This window comes from Anser anser (assembly GCF_964211835.1).
Source record: "Anser anser genome assembly, chromosome: 1".
NCBI lineage: Eukaryota > Metazoa > Chordata > Aves > Anseriformes > Anatidae > Anser > Anser anser.
Genome location: NC_139720.1, coordinates 191,821,888 through 191,842,065, shown reverse-complemented (window position 1 = coordinate 191,842,065; position 20,178 = coordinate 191,821,888). Strand labels below are relative to the sequence as shown.

Below are 20,178 nucleotides of genomic sequence, written 5' to 3'. Positions count from 1 at the left end.
AACATGTTCTGTTCCTGAATATGTTCCTGTCATTTCACTATGTTGTTTTCTGTGCATTATAAAAGCACTTTTGCACTCTGGATTAAATTTAGAAGAAACTAACACTGTTCTTTAGCGTGAAATCTGTTGTTTAGTACTGTCTATATTATAATATGAAGCTTCCATATATGATGTGTATCAGTAAATTCATGCTTTGTGAACTGTGTATGTGCTAACAGATGAGGTATAAAAGAGCTTGTTTACTGTAAAAAACGGAGTTCTGAGCTTTGAAAGAATATGGAGCTTTTTCACTTCAAGTTTGATTTCCTCTATTGTATTTTATGTGACAATTCCATTAAAAGAATAACAGACAGGGGCTCTACCACCAATGAGTGATTACCAGGAAAGAGAATAAAAGAGGAAAAAACCCACATATATGAAATATGTCAGTCATGTGAATGACAGCACTGAGAGAGATGCAAATGCTATGCTTTCTGTGGGAAGTACTGCAATCTATGTAAAATAGAACAAAATTAGAGTTAAGACGTCCTTCTTAGCCTGAAATATTTTATTTCAAATCATTGTTCTTTTTTTATCCTATAACACTACATGGTAAATTATCACCTTTTCCTGTGTATTAACATTTCTTAAAAATCTCCTTGCAATAATAGTAACCATTTCCCCCTTGTTTTCATTTCCTTCATAGATATTCATGCAGTCCCTTAGCCTTTTTGTTAGGATGACTCCTGTTGTTATCAAAAAGGAACAACACTGAGATATGAAGTTTCTCTAGCTCATTCTTTAAAAATTCCCTGTGTCTTTTTATCTTACTATCACCTCTTGGTTTGTATTTTTTCATGCACCACCAGAAATGTACCACACTAAGGCTGACAGACTACTGTCAACATACTGCATTGCAAGCAAGTCTTAACCATTCATCCACATTATCTGATGTTACTTTGAGAAAAGGAATAAATAAAACAAAATAACAATGAAGAGTATTCTTTTTTAATTCATAATATCAAATGAGTTCAGTAAAAACTACCTTAGCCCTCAACACTGACTATTCATGGCTTTAGAGAGAAATTCTCTTCAGAGTATCTTCAGAGTATCTTCCTCAGGGAAGTAAGGTGCTATAGCATCATCCCAAAGCCTGTATTGGAATAAAACTTGATTTTGAGACTACTTGGAAACAAATTTAACAGGTATTGCAGACGTGTTTTGCAAGCACTAAGCAACTGATGTGCTACAACTATTGAGCCAGGTCATTCACTGCTCTCAAGAATCTGATTTCGGATTTTATTAACTCGGCAGAGCAATTCTAGGCTCTGCTTCTGTGAGTCTTATTTTTTTTTACAGGCCTATTTTGCATGTACTTTATGAAAAAATAACTAAACTTAGTGGTACTTTCACAGTATCTGACGTGAGTGTCGTATTTTCCAAACTAGTAATGACTTAATGCACTACCAGAAGGTAATTACTAAATCCTGTGACTCTACAAGCGTACCACACACTTCTTCTTGTAATAACAAGCTTTAATTCATTTTTGTATTTATTGAAGAGCATTAATGAATATGACTCTTTACCACATTTCCAGGAAAGGTGGAACAGAACAAGAAAAAGTCCCTTCTCTGTAAATAGACGTCAGTTCATAAATAGTTTCAGCAAAGAGAACAGTTTGTCCATTCTTCTCCTGAGAAGTGGGTCAGAATGGCCACTGCTAACCTAAGCCTTATGGCTCAGCCCAATGTTCTTATGTCACGAAACGTACCTGAAAAGTCATTCTGTACTAAGCTGCCTGATTGCCCTTTGTATTTGAGCTGGAAAATCAATGGAGGAAGCCACACACAGAGAGCTAACTGGGACCTCTGGATCCCCTGAAGCCCATGAGTGGGAAGGGGTGAGGACAAAGAACAGAAGAGCCTCAAGAAGCTCCAGAAAGTTCACAGAAAAGGAAGTCATATTTGAAAATCTACCCAAGTAGAGCATCATTTCAGCTACTCAAGATGGGCAGAGCTATGAAAGCTACCATCACAGACATCTGACCTAGTGTGGATGCAGAACTTCATGGATCTTGTGTTGTTTGCAGCTTCCCCTTACGGTGGCTCAGAAATCATGCCTATAAAACTACGTGTGTTCCAGTACAGCAAACAGTGACAGGGTTTGGTCTCTCGCCATGAAGGCAACTGGCCAGTTTTGACCATACGACCATTATGAAGGTTCCCAGAAAGGGCCACATCCACACTCCTGGGTGCAGAGTGCACGCTGGCTGGTCTGTATCTGACCTTGCCGGGGAGCATCCTAACACGCTGGCGATAAAGACATCTGTGACCCTGGGCCTGAGCCCATGACCTCTCCCTGCTTAAAGCTAATACAGACAGAGCCTCTGTGTAAGTTTATTCCGAGGCACAACTTCTGTGTATGCTTTCGTTTGCTTCCCTGGAATTACCCAAGAAAATAAACTCATAGAGAAGCATTAAAGTTTTTAGGATTGGGACCTCTGTGTGGCCCATAAACTGATGGCAAATTATAAACATTTAGCTTCCAGTGCCTCACAGTCTATGGAAGACATCATGCACCTCGGTTTTTGTCAGTTCTGTTGCAGCTTGCCTGAGTTTTCAAATCTAACTTTTGTTTGTTTGTTGGTTTTGTTGTTTTGCTTTGTGGATTTTATTTTTCCTTTTTTGGCCATTTTAACTTGGGAATGAATTAAAAAGAGGTAGGAGGAGGAAAGAATTCTTTGCTGAAAAAAAAAAGTAAATGGAAAAAATCATATAAAAAGAAAGAGATAAAGGATATCTAAATAGAGATGTAAGAGGAGAGAAAAACCATCTGGGAGTCTGACTATTCAGTGACTTCAATCCACATTAAATTGTCAGGCAATCAATCACGCTGTATGAAATTCATGAGGCTGGTAATTCCTTTCTATAGAGCCACCCAGCAGCACAAGTCATTAGTACAGTGTCAGTGCACTCCCCAACTACTATCTGATCCATGCCATAGTTTATCTGAAATGTAATATCCAGAGTCCACAAACCCTGCAAAAAGTTATTCAACCATTTTTACTTACACATAAACAGGTTAAAGCTGTATTTTCTTGCTATGTTCTGTTTCTACAGCTCTCATAGCCACTTAGTTTGCTGTGAGCATTACTCTAATGCTTGTACTATGGCTGCAGATAGAAATTCCTATCCAGCTTGGCTTAATGGCATTAGTAAACAAACAAACAGAAGGACAGAGGCAGTCCCTGGACCATAAAAAGTTTACAAGCCAAGGAGATGTGCCAGGCAAAGGGCAGGAGAGAGGAAGTACCATGCTCATTAAAAATGAGGAACCAGCAGTAGAGAGCAAGAAGTAACTCCCCTGCCAGTCACAAATAAAATTAAGCCCAGTGCCTAGATCCCACTCTACTGCCTAAAGCAAAAGCTGCTTTGTGCAGCCATGGAATTACTCCAAACAATGATACTGAAATGAATATTACGGACTTGTGCAGAAGGCACATTTCAGACAGTAGTTCATAGCAAACCCCATTCTGAGAAGTATCTTTATGATATTTCCAAGTGGCAAAAGTCATACACATGCAACACAACTTCTCCCCCCAGCTGAGCTGTGGCACGGTAATGTTGGCCACGCAGCACCAGCTGTGCTTCCTGCACCCCACCTTCACTGCCAGCACTGCTGAGCTGCGAGGTCTGGCCGCAAGCCAGGTTGTGCTCCATCCTCCTCTGACCCTCTGACCCTCCATATACACACAGACCCCAGATCCTCAGCGCTGAAGCACTCGGAAAGAGACCCAACCTGGGTGCAGGGGTCAAGCAGGGTGCTGCAGCCGTGCACCTGAGCACAGCAAGCGCTGAGGTCCCAGCACCGGTGTAGCACTCCCTTATGGATCCCAGGTAACATTGGAGGGGAAGGGAGTTGCAGACCACAAAAAGGAGCGCTGCCAGATGGTTTATGGCACAAACCTCCCCCTTCTTTCATCTCCCAGACCTACAGTGCTGCTGGCAGTGGAGGAAGATCAGGCTGTGGGTGGGAGACTCACCCAGAGGAGGCTGGAGACCACCAGTGCAATGAATTCGTCTCAGAAACAAAGCATAAGAGAAAGATTATCTTCAGAAATCACCAGGCAAATAGATTTTGAATAGAGAAGAAGTGGAATAAATGCACAGACAATTCAGCAAGGGGAAAACATTTGTCAAATCTTTCCTTTTCACTTATTTGTCTGGCTTTGTTCAGTGTAAGCACTCCTGCAAATAGTACTCGCTAATTATCTTTGGTCAGCAAGATCAATCACACAGTCTTTGTCTTTTTGTCAGCCTGGCCCTGCAAATTCTCTTAATCCGCAATATCCCTTCAAGAAATCTTCATTTTCTGTTATTAAAGCAAGCCCAATGTCCCTGCACTATACGTTTTAGACTCTGAGGGCTGATGCTTCCTGCCAGAGGCATAATTTCAGTTCAAAATGTGCAGAACTTGTTGTTTCTACATTTCATTTTGCAACAGAAAGAGAAAAGTGTGTGTGCCCTTTTGAAAACTCTCCTCTGAAAAATGCATGTTATGGAGAAAATGAGGTCTCTGCATTAAATTATACTTTCTTGTCCTTTTAAGGTAGAGCTTCATACCAACTAAAGTGAGATATATATATAAAAGTAATAAAACAGTGCAATATGTATTTGACAGTGCTCTCAGGAGTCAGAATAATGGCCCCTTACTAGATTTCAGCTTGGCTAAATTACATTTGGCCCAAATATCTTTCCACAGCTTTGGGTGTGTTTCTTGACTCCCATGACAAACTTATGTGGTGATACTGGATGCTGAGAAATGTTTCACCTCCCCACCTCGACAGGGATGGTTGTGTGGTCATGCCTGCACACCCATGTGCAGTGTTATGGCCCAGTTTTGTGTATTTTCCAAAAAGGAGACCTATAGCAGCACGTTTTTGCTGTGCTCTGCAGTACCTGTGTGCCGGCCCCAGTGTGCAGGAGCCACCTCTGCTCCCACCTCCTGCTTTCTTCAGGTTGAAGCCTGGAAACCTCTCTGCAACCGTGTCAGCAACAGAGCAGGTGAACAGAGGAAAAAAATAGTTAAGCAGACTTTTCTCCTGAAAAAAATGCATATTGCAAAAAGAGATGAAATGTTTGCATTTGTGAAAACTCCCAATGGAAAGATTTAAAATCCTGGAAGAAGTCCTGGTGCAGAGCAGCCGGCTGCCTGGTGGCCCCAGCTGGACGAAACACCTCTCGAGGCAGATGCACCGGGCTGCATTTCCTCATGGTTTGTCATCCGAGTAGTGGCGGAGAGTTTTGCGTGCGGGTTAAAATGAGGAGATGAACAGTGGAGTGCCAGTGCTTTTTTTCAACACAGTGTTTGTGTTTCCAGGGAGGTAAACAAGAAATACCCTCTCCAACCCCTCGGCTTGTTGCAACCGGTATGAGTCACGCAGCAAAAGCTTGGGCTAACATGGCACACGCACACATCTCTTCTTGGATTTGAAGAGACCAAAATGTTTACTTTTTTTTTTTTTTGTAAATAAATAACAGGATCAAGACATAGATAAGTGATTTCTGAAGGAGGCAGGCAGTGTTCCTGAAAGCTCAGTGGTTTAAGTGTGCTTCAGTGACGTTTTTGTTCTAGCCAAATGGTTTATTTATTAAAAGGTACCACAGCTACACTGGTCACTCATTTACCAACGCTACACACAGACCAGTCTCTTTATTAAGGTGCTCTTCATCCCTTCAGCACTGCCAATAAACCCCAGTAGGTTCTTCCTGTCCCTGTTTATAGAAATCATCCCAGACAAGCCCTCACTTTTCATAAGCACTGCCTGGTGGACCGCTGTGTGACTTGGGTTTTAACCAGCTGCCCGAGCAGGGGCTGGCAGGACGCAGCATGTCCATTTTGCATGTAGCAGGCTGAATTAATAAAGGGCATGGGTAAGAGTTTTGCAAACCTTAGGCTATTGCAGGACGTTTGGCATTTCAAATGCTCAGCTTTCTGACAGCCTCTAAGTCATGCATCGGTGCTGGCTGGGAGACTTCCCTGGGGAGTACCCGTAGCACCTTTCCCTCGTCCTCCTCTCTTCCCTGTGACTCCCTTTGGTCTAGAAGGCTGCTAGGCTGGCTGAGTCTCTGCTAATCCATGGCGGCCTCTCAGGGGACCACGAGACAGAAGCCAGCAGAGTTCTCCTGTGTCCTCTTACCGTCCCTTGTCCCCACCAGCCGCAGCTGTCAGTGTTGAATCGCATTCTACCAGCCCTCAAAGTACTCTGCGTGGCTGATAACTCTGCATCCTGAGGCAGCCCATACTTTTACACGTCTGGCCCTAAATTACTTCTACAGAGTCGTGCACAAAGGTTGCAACAGGGAAGAGAAATAAATCTTTTTCTTTTTTTTTTTTTCTTTCTTTCTTATTTTTTAATCTCAGAGAGTGCCAGAACCTCTGGGACATCCTTCCTCAGCTAGGACTATGCTTCAGGCTTCAGAGAGTCTCTTTTAATAACAAATTTGTTCATGTTTTCACAGAATAGTTAAAACTATCCTGAAGCAGAAGAAAGGACAAACCTCATGAAGAATTTCCTCTTTTGTAGACAATCCACTGGGCTCCTCAGGGATCAAACAGAATTTTCTTTCCAAAAATGGGACACAGAAGCGGAGAGCTGTACCCTGCATCACCTGGCAGGCAGGTACCTGAACCAGACCTCCTTGGATGCTGTGAGCCACAGGACTGGGCCAGCCCAGAGCTCAGTGCAGGCTCCAAAACCCACCATGAGCCGCGTGGCAGCTTCTTGCTGAGCACTTTGCCACCACAGCAACCTGAGCAGCAGCAATGAAACTCCCTCTTTTACTCTGGTGTGGGGCCAGGGCCATTTCCACAAGACCCAGACACAATGGTCACTGTGTGTGTATTTGGGGGCTGGCCACATCCTCCTGCTGAAAGTCGGTGGGTGGTATTCATCCCTTCCATGCCCTCTGTGGGGAGCCACCTCAGAGCATGAAGGTTACAGTAACAAGTCATTCCTTTTAAGATGTAGTGGTCTTCAAAAATTATTTTGGCTTTCTGATTCATCCTTCCCTTGGATGATTCTGACTCAGAGTAGGGGAAGCGTTAAATATATCAGCCAAAATGCATTTCTTTTTCTTGAGGTTAAGATGGAGAGTCCAGTTCCATAAAGACAGACTTAAATTATTTTTTTTTCTTGAACTATTGATAAATGTTCAGAGGAAGGATCTGACTGAATTTCCAGGAAAATGAAGTAATCAGCTTTTCTATACAAACAGAGCTGCTGGCATCATATTGAAGGGGTTTCAGTAATCAAGTAATGGCTTGCAGCTAAATATGACTTGATTAGATAAATAATCTAGTCCAGATGAGACTGGGAGCCCTCCCACTGTTTTATTCATGCTATCCTCACATGCAGATACCAGGTCACTGATTCTGTATTCTGATGCAAAGTGGCACAACGAAGATGCAGCGTGTAAAAAGTCAGTTGCAGAGGACAGGTGTTAATCCTGGGATTAAACGCTGGTTTTAAGCAATGATTTGAAAGGCACAACATGCATATTGGATACTCCAAATGAACGAATCTCTAAGCACAGTGACGATTTTGCAGAGAAGCAATTCCAGATGGGATCTGACTCACCCTGCTTGGTGCTATGGAAATATGTTTTTGTTTTAGAGATGCAGCACAGCCCAGTTTTTAGGAAATGGTCCAGAGAAGTCACTTGCATGGCTTTACATCAGGACATACCAGGCTGGCCCTGAAGTTAGGTTGGTTTGTATAGGGCCAAAGTCTGCCAGCCCCCTGGCTCACACACCACCCACTGACAGGGAAAGGTACTAATCAGTTTGAGCCAATGTGACAGAATTGCACCCCAAATTAACATCTGATGTGCTACAATGTTCTACTGTAAACAAGTCTTTCAGGGACTCTGGCAACTCTGGCAGAGGCTGAATAGAGGCTACAGAAATACAGGAATACAATAATCAGTGACAGAGAGATGCAGTGTGACATTCCTGAAATATGATGTTTGAACTTGCGTCCAAAACTTGTACAGCTAGGAGTTCAGGCCTGATTCAAAGGAACGGAACTTTTAAATCACCTTATTTAAGGTTAAGATCCTTTCCTTGCCTCCCACATGATATATTCCTTCATACTATGTGCAAATCCTACCTGGATGGAGAAAATAAAGCCAACAAACCATGAAATCTGGTCAACTTCACAAACATCTTTCCAGTATTATTATTCCTGAACTTTGTGAGACAGTATCACAGAGTTGCTGCTTTGATACTGCAGGTATCTATCTCTGGATTAAGGGACCAAAGACATGACTTCTGCATCTCTTGTACCAAACACATATCATCAGATTAGAAGTCTCCTTGGAAATCAGACCCCGTGAGCCGAATTCTGTCTTTGGATGCAATGCTACAATCAAAAAAGTCATGACAAAACAAAGAGGGAAGACAGTTTTCCAAGCAAGTTTAAAGAGTGTATTATCATAAAATTTAAAATAGCAATTCAGTAATCAACAACTACGCCGGGTTCTGCCATTCATCTAAATGAAAGAAGACCTTACACAGTCTTACTCCTGCTGGTCTAAGTAATAAATAACCAGCTGTCACTGGTTAAAAAAAAAAAAAGCCTTTTACAAGGGTATGACTTAACAAGAGACCTGAGGATGCTCCAGCCTTCCCAGTGACACTGCCTGGCACAGCATGTGCACTTGAAGCTACATGCCATACACACCTCGCTGTATAGTTCCTATTCCCCTTTCCCCATGCATTCTCTATATTGAAGCTCCCATGTTTTAAAACGTAATTTGATGCAGGCTATATAAAAGTAGCTGTACTGGGACAAAAGAAAGATTTATTTATTTGAATATCTTGTCTCTGGTTGAAAGTGAATGCCTAGTACATAATAGTATGTATAAATATATGAACAAACAAACAAACAGCAAGCATATGGTGGTTTCAGCAGAATGTTTTCCAGCCTTCAGGGACACCATGAGCCAGAGGTGATGTCCTTATATAGTTATTTGTTTCACTTCATCTTTGCAAATAATATCACATGCACCTGATACAGTATACTGCAGTTCGTACATATTTTATTATTCTTAAAACACAAAAATGCCATGTGACATTTTGAAAAGCTTACTCACGTTCCACAGAAAAGCCAGATTTTTGATTTTATAAGAAAGCCCTTTTCCTCTTGTCAAGTATGTAGCAAATTCTACATTATCTAAAACAGATTTTCAAGACAAGACAATTTGGGGATTATAAAATACCACAGTTCTAGGCACAATCTGTTTTTCTTTCCTTAGACAAAGAAAAATAATTTCTTAAGCATCCGGGAAAATGTTTGGGTTTTAAAGGAATGCCTACAAATATTACAGATATAGCTATGGATTTATTCATAATGGATTGAATAGGCTCTGTGGTAGTCCATTACCCATCATTACAGAACACTTAAAATGAAGAAGCTGTCCAAGATCTTTGAAGTCCTCCAGCAAAAGCACACGAGCACACCAGATGATTACTTACCCGATTATATTACAATGGAGGAGATAGGACACAAGTGATTAGACACCGAAGGGATCTGAGACACAATGCAGTTAACATGTCATTCCAATAAATGTTTGGCTGACTACAATATTTCAAAGCAGAGGACACAGTTTTGTGGATCACGGGCTCTCTTTGATGTCCCACAACTATTCTCACAGGGCAGCTCAGAAACTGTTCCATTTTAATCCATCCTGATTAATGCCACGAAATGAGTTTTCCTGACACCTGTAATTTTGCTCTGCTGGGCAGTGATTGAAGAGGATGGGCTTTCATCCCAGTGCATCAAATCCTTGGCAGCCTGCTACAACAAAGAGTTAACCATCTTCCCCAGCAAATGAGATGAAACTGTAACTTGTTTTCTTTTAATTAACTCCTCACCAGATTGCTCCAGGTTGTCCTGGCACCCCTCAGCTCCAAGACAATAGCAGCGCTCCCAGCTAGGGTAGGACTTTGGAGCACTCAGGTTTCCTGGGAGTAGCCGCGCTCTGCATGAGCCAGGTCATGCTTTTCTCACGCTGTCTGGGAACACTTTTGGAAAGACTGATTATGGGCACAAGGCAAGTCGAAGGTATCTAAGGCCGTTTAGCCAGACTCAGCATGCTGGTGAGTCAGGATGACCAGCAAAGATAACATATCAGCAGCCCACACCAGCGCCGTTGTTCATAATGAATTCCTTCCTCTGGGTTTACTTTCCGCTGATTACTCTCTAGGTTTTCTTAGTTTGTCATTACTGCCTTAGGGCTTCCAGCTCCCACTTCTGTTTAGTTTTTGTCCCCATGTGAGCTTGGTTGCTCTTTTCCACACAGCCTATTCTTAGACTGTGGAGCGGAGCAAACCACAAAGCTTATGAAGAAGCTTTTAATGCACAGTGTTTCCAGGTTAGTATGAAGAAGATTTGGTTTAATTTTTAGTTAGTTCTATGTGGAGCCAGGAGTGGGACTCGATGATATTTGTGGGTCCCTTCCAGCTTGGGATATTCTATGATTTTGTGACAAATGACCAAGAAGGAATACTGCAGTGGTGCCAGGAGGTGGACCCCGAGAGGAGTTTGAGGCAGGACTCCAGCACAGGCTGTTCCTGGGTAGGTGCATACACGTGGGGACACTGTACACATCCAGAGCCTTCTGTACACATTATAGAGAGGAATTTAATGCAAACAGTGCAAATGCTTCCTGGCAGGGGCAGGCACCAGCCCACATCATTTAAAAATGCAGGAGAGCAGAATGACTTTCAGGAAGGAAGTGAAGCTACACACTGGATTACAATGTGTGCTCCTACAAAATATACAAAAAGCATGAAAAATATGTTCATATAGATTTAAACTTAAAGAAAAGCATACAATGAGTAGGTAAAGCATGCCAACATCATGTCTGGTTGGTCTGCCGTTCAGTGCAGTGAAGGGACTGTGCAGGCAGTCTGTTTGCTTGGGCACTCCCATTCTTTCTTCTGATCCACAAGTGAATAAATCAAGGTTCGGACAACATTTTCCATTAATTTCTAGTGGGGCAAACTTGCCTCTCTGTTTCTGAAGTGAGGCTGATAAAGATGAGAAAAAAAAAAAAAAAGTCAAGTCTTCTCAGACACCTAGCTTTACAACAGGAGAGGCAGTCATGCTAGCCAAGGAAATCATTTTAAACTTTAAAGATTTAGACAAGGAAAACATTTTAAAATTTAAAGATTTAAATAAAAGTTATGATGAAAATGACTTTTCAATTGTTTAGCATCTGTGTTTCTTTAATACAGATGGCTTTTATAAAAATATGCCAATTTATCAGGCTGAAATGAGACTTTAATTAGACCATCTAGTTCTCCATTGCCAAATCTTCATTTATAAGATCTCTAATATGCACTGTTACATGGGTTGCTACATTCAGACTGAAGGATTCAAGAGCTGGAGTCAGTCCAGCACTTTGAAGTCTGATGATCCGAAGGACTAATTTTATTTTGGATTGTTTCTTGCCCTAGCAGAAAAGGCCTTCAGTTTGGGGTAGAGCGCTGAACTATCTACTGCCTTTTAAACTTCCTGCTCAGCAGCTCAGCCAGGGACACCAAATGAAAAGACACTGAGGTAAGAGTGTTTCTGCTGGCAGAGAATCACAGGAAAACTTTAAGCTGGGAGGGATCTATGGGGATCTCTATTCCAGCTTCCTACTGAAAGGTGAACTAATTCCAGTAGTGAATTGGTTTCCTCAGTGTCTTGTCCAGTCAAACTTTGAAAATTCCAAACTCTCTCTTTTCAACTTATTCCAGTGCTTCAAAGCTCTCATATTGAACACATTCATCTGTACATCTGGGCAAAATTTACCTTGCTACAGCTTTCTGCCATGACCTCTTGTGCTTTCACCGTGTACCTCTAAGAGGAGCCTGGCTTTCTCTTCCCCAGACCTCCTTTCTAGGTAGGGGGAAGCAGCAAATAGAGCCCCTTTGCTCTTCTTATCTCCAGGCTAGGCAAACCCATTTTGCTCAGTGGCCCTTTCTGTGCCATGTGCCCCAGCTCCCTGACCATCTCAGTGGCCTTTCTACAGACTCTACCCAGTTCCTTGACATCCCTCTTGTACTGGAGAGCCCAAAACCAGACACCATACTCCATATGTAGCCTCACAAATGCTGAGTAGAGGGGAACGATCACATCCTTCAGTCTAGTGGTCACATTTCTGTTTACAGAGCTTCATTGTGTGCTCAACCATCATTGCTGGAATGGCCCACATCTGATTCAGTACTGTAGGGGTCCATTTTCATTTTGATTTTCCAGAAGCTTATAGCACCAGCATTACCTGCCTTCCATCTTCATAGCTGAACTGCTTTTTCTGTGAAAATGAATCACTTGGAAAGGCTATCTCAGGTTCCAGCACAGGTGGATAAGCAGTATTACGGAGAATGAGAGTAGAGATGTCTACACCACTAATGGGTACGTCTGCATGCAAATAGTGTCTCTCTGCTGTCATTGTATGTTTCAGCAATGACCACAATGACAATTATGTCTCACATCACCAGCTTTCCAGTCTCTTCTGGGAGGGAATGCGGGCAAGAGAAGCTTCATCAGTTACCCCTGCAGTGTTCAGGGATTAAACTCTTTCTGATTTTCTGGCACTTTGATCTCTTTGATCCCAAGAGCACTTGTTTGTCTTTCACAATACTATCAGTGTTTTACCATCACACAGCCATGAGAACCATTCTTCTTCATCTTTTCAACTCCAGCTCAAGATCAGCTTCTGAAGATGGCAGGTTATCTTCATCAGAATGAATGACACTCTTCCTTCTTTCTGGTGTTTCTTTATATGGCTCATTGTAAAGCTAGAAGCTATAGAACATTTTTGTTCTCAACGTATTTAACCATTGCTGAGTATACCAGACCCAAAGGATAACTCACTGCTGTGCTATGCAGAGCAGAAATTGATAGGTTCCAATAAACATCTTCTACAAGTATAGCATGAAAACAGAGAGAAAACTATAAAATTAATCATCAGACTCTGCAAAGTCCACAAAGAACTTGCTGCAGCTGAAACCTCTGGCCCCAGGGGTTGATACAGACATGTTGTGACCTCCATTTTATTTTACTGGCAAAATTACTGTTAAGGTATTGAAAAGTACGTGAGCTAAAGAATAAAAGTAAATAAATAAATAATAAAAAATAATAAAAAGCAAGATAAAAACACAGGCAGAGATGTATTTTTTGAATAATAGTTGGTAATTGTTAGCAACTCAAGCATTTGAGAGGAAAAATACTGAAGTGAAACAAAACCCTAAGGAAAGAAAGCAGAGCACTGGCAGATGGCAACTCAGCAACATCAAGGACCAGACAATTCCAAGTTGGCCAGTTCCACAGGCCAACTCTTCCCCACTTCACTGATGACTGGCTGTCCAATAATTGCCTGATACTTGTAAGCTGTGTATGTTCTGCTTGCAGAATGTCTTTGTGCACAGTAAGAATACCTGAACAAAAGCAATCCCGGTAAGGTGGGGTCGTATGGCCATCTTTAATGGCTTGAGACTGATATGAAGAAGCTCCAGAAGCAATTCTTCTCATTCACACACACACAAAAGCAAACAAACAAAAACAAACCCACAAGTGTTTTCTATTTATCTGAACCCTTAGCAAGAAATGTATGTGCAAGTAATGCCATTGTCCACACGACCTTCTCAGACAATTTTAAGGGATTCATTTCATTTTGTTTAAGGCTTGGTGGATGTTTGGGAGTTTGGGATTGTTTTTCACTACTTTCTCCCACAGTTCCTCTGTGTGCCTGGAAGACCTCCTTAAATCTGCCAGGTGACCAAGGAAGTATGGTGGATACTGCTAGATACAAACCCATGAGGCTGAACAAGAGCAATACTAACCACAACACAGTAAGGCTATGCTGCAGTCAGAACTGTATGCCTAAGTCAGGGTACCTGCTCTAGTACTTAGAGATGTCCCAGTCCTACAGTTACCACCAGCTCACACTGCTGTGCTAACGCGGCTTTGCTGCCAAGAGTTGAGACAACTTAACTGTGTTTACAGAACAGAGTTCATGGCTAAGCAACCGCAAAATGTTTTCGTAGCTCAGTTCTGCATGCAATCTCAAAGATCTTCCTGTTTCTGACCTTTACTTACAGAAACATTATGGCACAGGGAGGCATGACCAAGTAAGCACGTCCTCAGGGAATCTAGTTTTGGTCTAGTTTTGGTGGTGATATGGGTTTCTGTTTCATATATTCTTCACCCTTAGAGAATCTGAAGGGAAGAAGAGGATTTTCATTTACATGTGTGAATATTAACTAGCAAATTGTCACCTTAGTTCCAGAGCACCACTTTTAACAATGAGTTTTAGCGTTTTTTATAATGGCTTGATGTGGAATCCATTTTCTTCATTTCCTGCTGCAAAATATAGCAAATTGCTTAGTTGTTCTGGGGTTCAAGCTCAAAATATGTCTCTTTGTGGAACAGATCTTTACAGTTTTCATATCAGTTTAGCTTTCTAATGTGCTATGGGCAGTCTCTAGATGAAAACTGTGAAAGACGGCATATATTAAAATATTATTGTCACAAGGAAATTCAATGTTTTGAGGAGTGAAACAGGGAATATTTTCAACAGTAGACAACAGTTTTTAGCAAGACATTTAACAAATTCCCTAAAAGAAAGCAGGCATGTAACCTGGCATTTTGCTAGGTCAAAGCTAATAAGCCTTACTCTTATTCCAAGTGCTGCAAGTTCATTAACGAGCACAAGTTGCCATTCACTTGATTTTCATGCAGTTCCCTTGTCATATATTTATTTTTCAATCTACAGAGGGACATATTTCTCTCTTCACATATAACTCTCCTGAATGTGCAACAGAATAAAATCTCCCTGACAAACGCATTAGCCAGCTCGCACTCAGTGCCCCCAGCACAGTACTCACTGTTTTATTAATTCCTGTCATAAGCTGCAGCATTTTCTTGACAGACTGCTACTGTGTCTTTCAAAATAAGAGGCAGCTAGAAGAGAGCTGATACGTACTGATGTTGAGGCTGCTCCCTGCTAGCGATGTGGAAAGCTCCAGTTTCAGGGTTCTCTGCCTCTACTGCTTTCTGGTGGGCTTCTGGTGGAGACCAGCTCGTATGGCAGAGCTCGCGCTTCCTTAAACAGGGAGCCAGGGAGCACGGAATAATAAAGGCTATTCACAACAACATATTAACAGCAAGGCTAAATGAAACACTGTAGAGCTTTTAAATTTCCAAAACAGCAGTGCGTACAGGCCTAACGAAATATCCTTGAAAATAAATTCTATCAAAAGTATCTTTCCCTTTGCTGACCAGGAAATAAATTTTTGAGTATCTGTGTTTCCTTTCCAACAGCTGTTGGCCAAACAAGTGAGTGACACACTGTATGTACAAATCTTCCATTGGGCTGGGGCCAAGCTGGGGTGACTCTCTGCAGTGCCCTTGCAGCCCCAGTCCTAGGCCAGCGGTGCCAGAGGGCAGTATGCCAGTCCTGCTCATGAACAACAGGCCAGTTCCTAACTGTTCCAGTACTGTGCTCCAAGAGGTGTCCTTTTCCCTGCTTGATGGCTGCACACACAGACTGAAAATGAGAGGAAAACAAGCAATTCGGTAGAAAGAAGTAATTTGGGGCAGATGAGAAAACAGGCAGTACCCAAAGAGAATCAGCTCTCATCTTTGTTTAACAAGTTAGTAAGATCGCTAACTCCAAAGGCTGGTGAAGCAGCTGTATGAGAATGAGAAGTTTCAATTCTTCAAGGTTTGAGTAAACAGATTTCTTGCTTTGGCTTCACAATGGCATGAGACCTTTAAGTTTCACTTAGAGATCAGCATTCAAAACAAGCCATAAGCTCAAAATGAACCTCAGCTGGAATCAATGACTTCTTCTAAGCTTCCACAATACATTTGGTATTTCTCAACACATATCCTAATTGAGCAACCTTTCTCTGGAAAAGGGAGAAAAGTCTTCTTCAGTCTTGTTTTCAAGCAGCATTTCAGACCATGTTCTTATTTAATTGTACCAATAAAAATTTCATTGGAGAATCTTGGTTTTCATTGGAGAATTCAGGTTTTGATTTCCAGTCCTTGTAATCAAACCATAAATGACAAAGGGCAAACAGGAATCTAATGCTAGAGAACTGAGTTTTCAGCTACATTATACGAAATGATTTTACACTTTCTATTTTAATACCTTCTTCTTTACAGACTGTTTCCCCCTTCAATATATCATGTTTTGTTTCTCAGTCTTTCCAATCCACTCTTTGGATTAATATATTTAGGAGAGGGAAGAGTATGTTACTTCAGCTTTGTGAGAGTTAAATATCAGCTGTGTCTAGTGAAATAAAAAATATATTTTTTTGTCTTCTTTAAAAAAAAAAGGATGTTCAGCTGCAGATATTTTGTAAAGGTGCATATCCACTATGACAAAGAGAAACATTTTAAGCAGATATTCATTCATCAAATCAAATAGCCAGCAAAATTCTATACGTCTTAGAAATATTTTATTTTTGTGCCCAACTTTGAAATTGCTTACAGCATTCTCATTTCAAGGTTTTATTCAAGACTCATCATCATGCACATCTGGGGTCTTTGGGATTTTTAATCAGTTCCATGCAGACAATCAGTAAAGATGATACATTGAATAAGTCCAGTTTTCACCTTTATCCAGATTCTTAATGTGGTACAGATACCTTGCCTCAGTATAGCAATTACTTATGTGCTTTAAAAGAGATTCACTTCAAAAACAGAAATATTTTGTCTGAAATGACACAAATGATCAGAAATGGCTTTCATTCTTTCCCTCCATCCAGTGTCAAGTCTCAGTGGGAACAGATGCATCAGTTTGGTAATACCTGAACTTTCACCAAAACCTCTAGCTAGCCTTAAGAGCAGAACTGTAGAGAAAACAAAACAAAACAAAAAATTCATATTTGCACACACTGTAAATCATTCCTCTCTTCTTAACAATATTATTCCCACATTCTCTCAAAGGGCTTACTAGTTACTCATACCATTGTCAGTAACGTTATGCTTCTGACTAGAAATAAACATGTTTTTGGAATACAAATCTTATGTAAGAAATTTTGCCCATGCGATTCAAAACTAATTCCTAATGTTGACACATTGCTAATCACTTATGGTTAACGCTTTTTTGTTTATCTCATTAAGTTCTACAGGTACGTTATATGTACATATTTGTGAGCATTTTCTGAAATGATCTGTTGCTTCCATTTGCTGTTGGCCGTCTAAATGAAATATGATAATTTAACTTTGCAAATTGTGTCAGACTTACCCTAGGTCAGGAAAACTGCCTTAGCTCTGCTCTTAATGGTATCTCTAGTATAACTATTGATTTGCAGTAAATAGTGTGCGTTTCAATTCCAGATCCTAGTAATTTTCAAATGCATGACAATATTGATCCTCCTTGGTGATTGTTTTGCCCATTGCTTTCCACTATAGTTTCTAGTCTTGTCACTGAAGATCACTTTCAGAACTATTTTCCTAATGAGATAAATTCACTAAAGTCTGAGAATGAGAAGACAATTTAAGATAATAGGTTTTTGGGGCAGAAAAGCTTCATTGCAAATGTGAAGACCACTCATTGTAATTTAGGGCCCACTTCAAGGTTTTAGCTCCTCTAAGTCTAAGCTTTTAAATATATTGGTAGAAGAAAGTGGAGATGAGTCTCACTCCTCCACATAAAAAGCCAGAGGAAGGTGCAGTCTGCAGTGACACAGGTGCACAGATAAGAACTAGAAAATGTACTGGCCACTAAAGGGGTCTCATTAAAGAGATTCATTTTGATCCTGTGGATTTCTTACAGCTTTAAGCCATATTTTTATGTGATTATTGAACAACAGCAACAACAACAAAAGGATGTCAGTTCCCTCCACAACTAGCAAACTCACTACTTTGCTTTGAAGTGACAGTAGCAACATGCTAGTTCTCAGAGACTGTGCCGAATCACCTATGTTGTTGTTCACTGCGTTCAGATCTGGGGCCCCCAGCACAAGAAGGACATGGACCTCTTAGAAAGAGTCCAGAGGAGGGTCACAAGGATGATCAAGGGGTTGGAGCAGCTCTCCTGTGAAGACAGGCCGAGGGGCCTTTTCCTGTAGGCCCCCAGTATTTAAAGGGGGCCTACAGGAAAGCTGGGGAGGGACTCTTTGTCAGGGAGTATATTGATAGGACAAAGGGAAAGGTTTTAAACTAAAAAAAGGTAGATTTAGATTAGATATAAGGAAGAAAGAGGGTGGTGAGGCCCTGGCACAGGCTGCCCAGAGAAGCTGTGGATGCCCCATCCCTGGAGGTGCTCAAGGCCAGGCTGGATGGGGCTTTGGGCAACCTGTTCTGGTGGGAGGTGTCCCTGCCCATGGCAGGGGGTTGGAACTGGGTGGGCTTTCAGGTCCCTTCCATCCCAAACCATTCTGTGATTCTCTGATCCGTAAGACCCTCCCCAGGGGTGCCTGAGGGGTACTGTGCAGCGGTCTCTCAAAGGCCCAGGCAAGGGATCCAATCTGGTGAGAAAACTCATGTCTGGCCACATGAAGTGACCATCTGTCTTTTGGCCAGCATCAAAGCACTCCTTCAACAAGGGAAAACAGGGACAACAGGTCTGAATGGCAGGGTGTACTCTTCCTAGCCCCTGTGAGCAGAGCGCCTGCAATGAAAAGAGCTATTATGGGACACTTTCAAGCCAGCATTTATAATGTAACCCCACTAACTGAGTCATGTCCTCCTTTCAAATACAGAAGAACATTTTAAAAGCAACTTTACCCAAAATGCCAAAAATGCACAGTCTGTCTACTGCTCTGGATACTGGTTTCTAATGATGCCAGAGGGCACAGACACGTTTCCTAACTACTGAAGCTGGCACAGCTTGTGAGACACTTACACAAAGTGCAACTTCTGCGCAGAATGTCAGGGTGAAAGGCTGCAGCCCCGTCCAACCACATGCTGTACTGCAAAAATGCCTCGTCTTTTTCTTTTGCCATATTGAACACTGCTCTAGTATTACTGCTGTGGGCACAGATACAGTACATCTTCACAAGTTTGCCCTACACCTCCTGGGGAAAATTTGGTCAGGCAGGCTGAATGGTTCAACTTAGCAGCACTTTTCTCTAACACCTTGCTTTTTGGTCTGTCATCTCGGCTACTTGGCAGAGGTCTTTAATAATAAGTAATGTCTGTGTCACAGACAGAGACTCTTTGCTACGTCCCAACCGGGGAAGCACGGTCTGCTTTGTTGGTTTTCATCCAGATGACAGTGGACAAATAGCTCTGTCCCTCACTCTCTTCCAAAATCAGACCCAGAAGGAAGCAATGGAGTGCTGGAGGGTAGTATGGTAAGGCTGGGGCCTGCTGGATGAATCAGAGTTTGTCGTGTGCACTGCTGGTAACAAACTTCAGTTCCTTTACTGCCTACTAGTAAACCTCTTCCTGTGTAAGGTTTCAGTCTTCACTGATTCTCTTTCATCACCAACAAAAGGCCTCTGATTTCTAGGAAATGCCCCAAACCAGCTTATCTGTAGCCTAGACCTTCTAAATAATACCCCAAATAATTTATAGAACTATTATGCAAAATAGTGATAAAATTGTGAATACTGACACAAGAAATATTTCTGTTCAGCTGCTAATGTTTCTACTATGCATAACTTGTGTGAAAGCAAAATGTAAGCAACCTACTAGTGCATAATATTTCTTCCAGCTGCAGGTAACACATGGCTACTGCCAACCCAGACCAGGATTAAGTCTGTCTCCTATAAATGTCTGTTCGTGTGCGCCCATTTCCCAAACATCTCTCAAATTTCCCTCTGCTCACCCATTCACTGTGCTGTCCCAGCCTGTACCCTGATAGCTTTCTGAAGCTTCCCACCACGGTTGGAGGGCTGCTGTGGAAAACTGGCAGAGTTATAGTTGCCAAAGGTGACTGAGGCTTATGGTGGAGATAAGGTGGGTAGTGGCAAAAGATAACCAGAGTTTCTTTGCTTCTGTTATTTTGGGATAAATACGTGTGCCACAATTATGACTTTCCCAAGTGGATTTTACTGCTTGAGCCTTGCATTTTAATGCATTAATATCTTATTCTTTAGGCAGGCTGAAACTCAGTGATGTGCTGATGTTAACAGACATCTTCTAGGCAAGCGATATTAAAACTGATTCGAAGTAGCTAAAAAACT

General features: G+C 41.7%; 1 protein-coding gene across 2 annotated transcripts in view; it reads right to left on the bottom strand.

The window, feature by feature from the left end:
• SPATA13 (spermatogenesis associated 13) overlaps positions 1 to 20,178 on the bottom strand; it is a 159,041-nt gene that overhangs the window by 110,119 nt on the left and 28,744 nt on the right. The window lies entirely within an intron of this gene.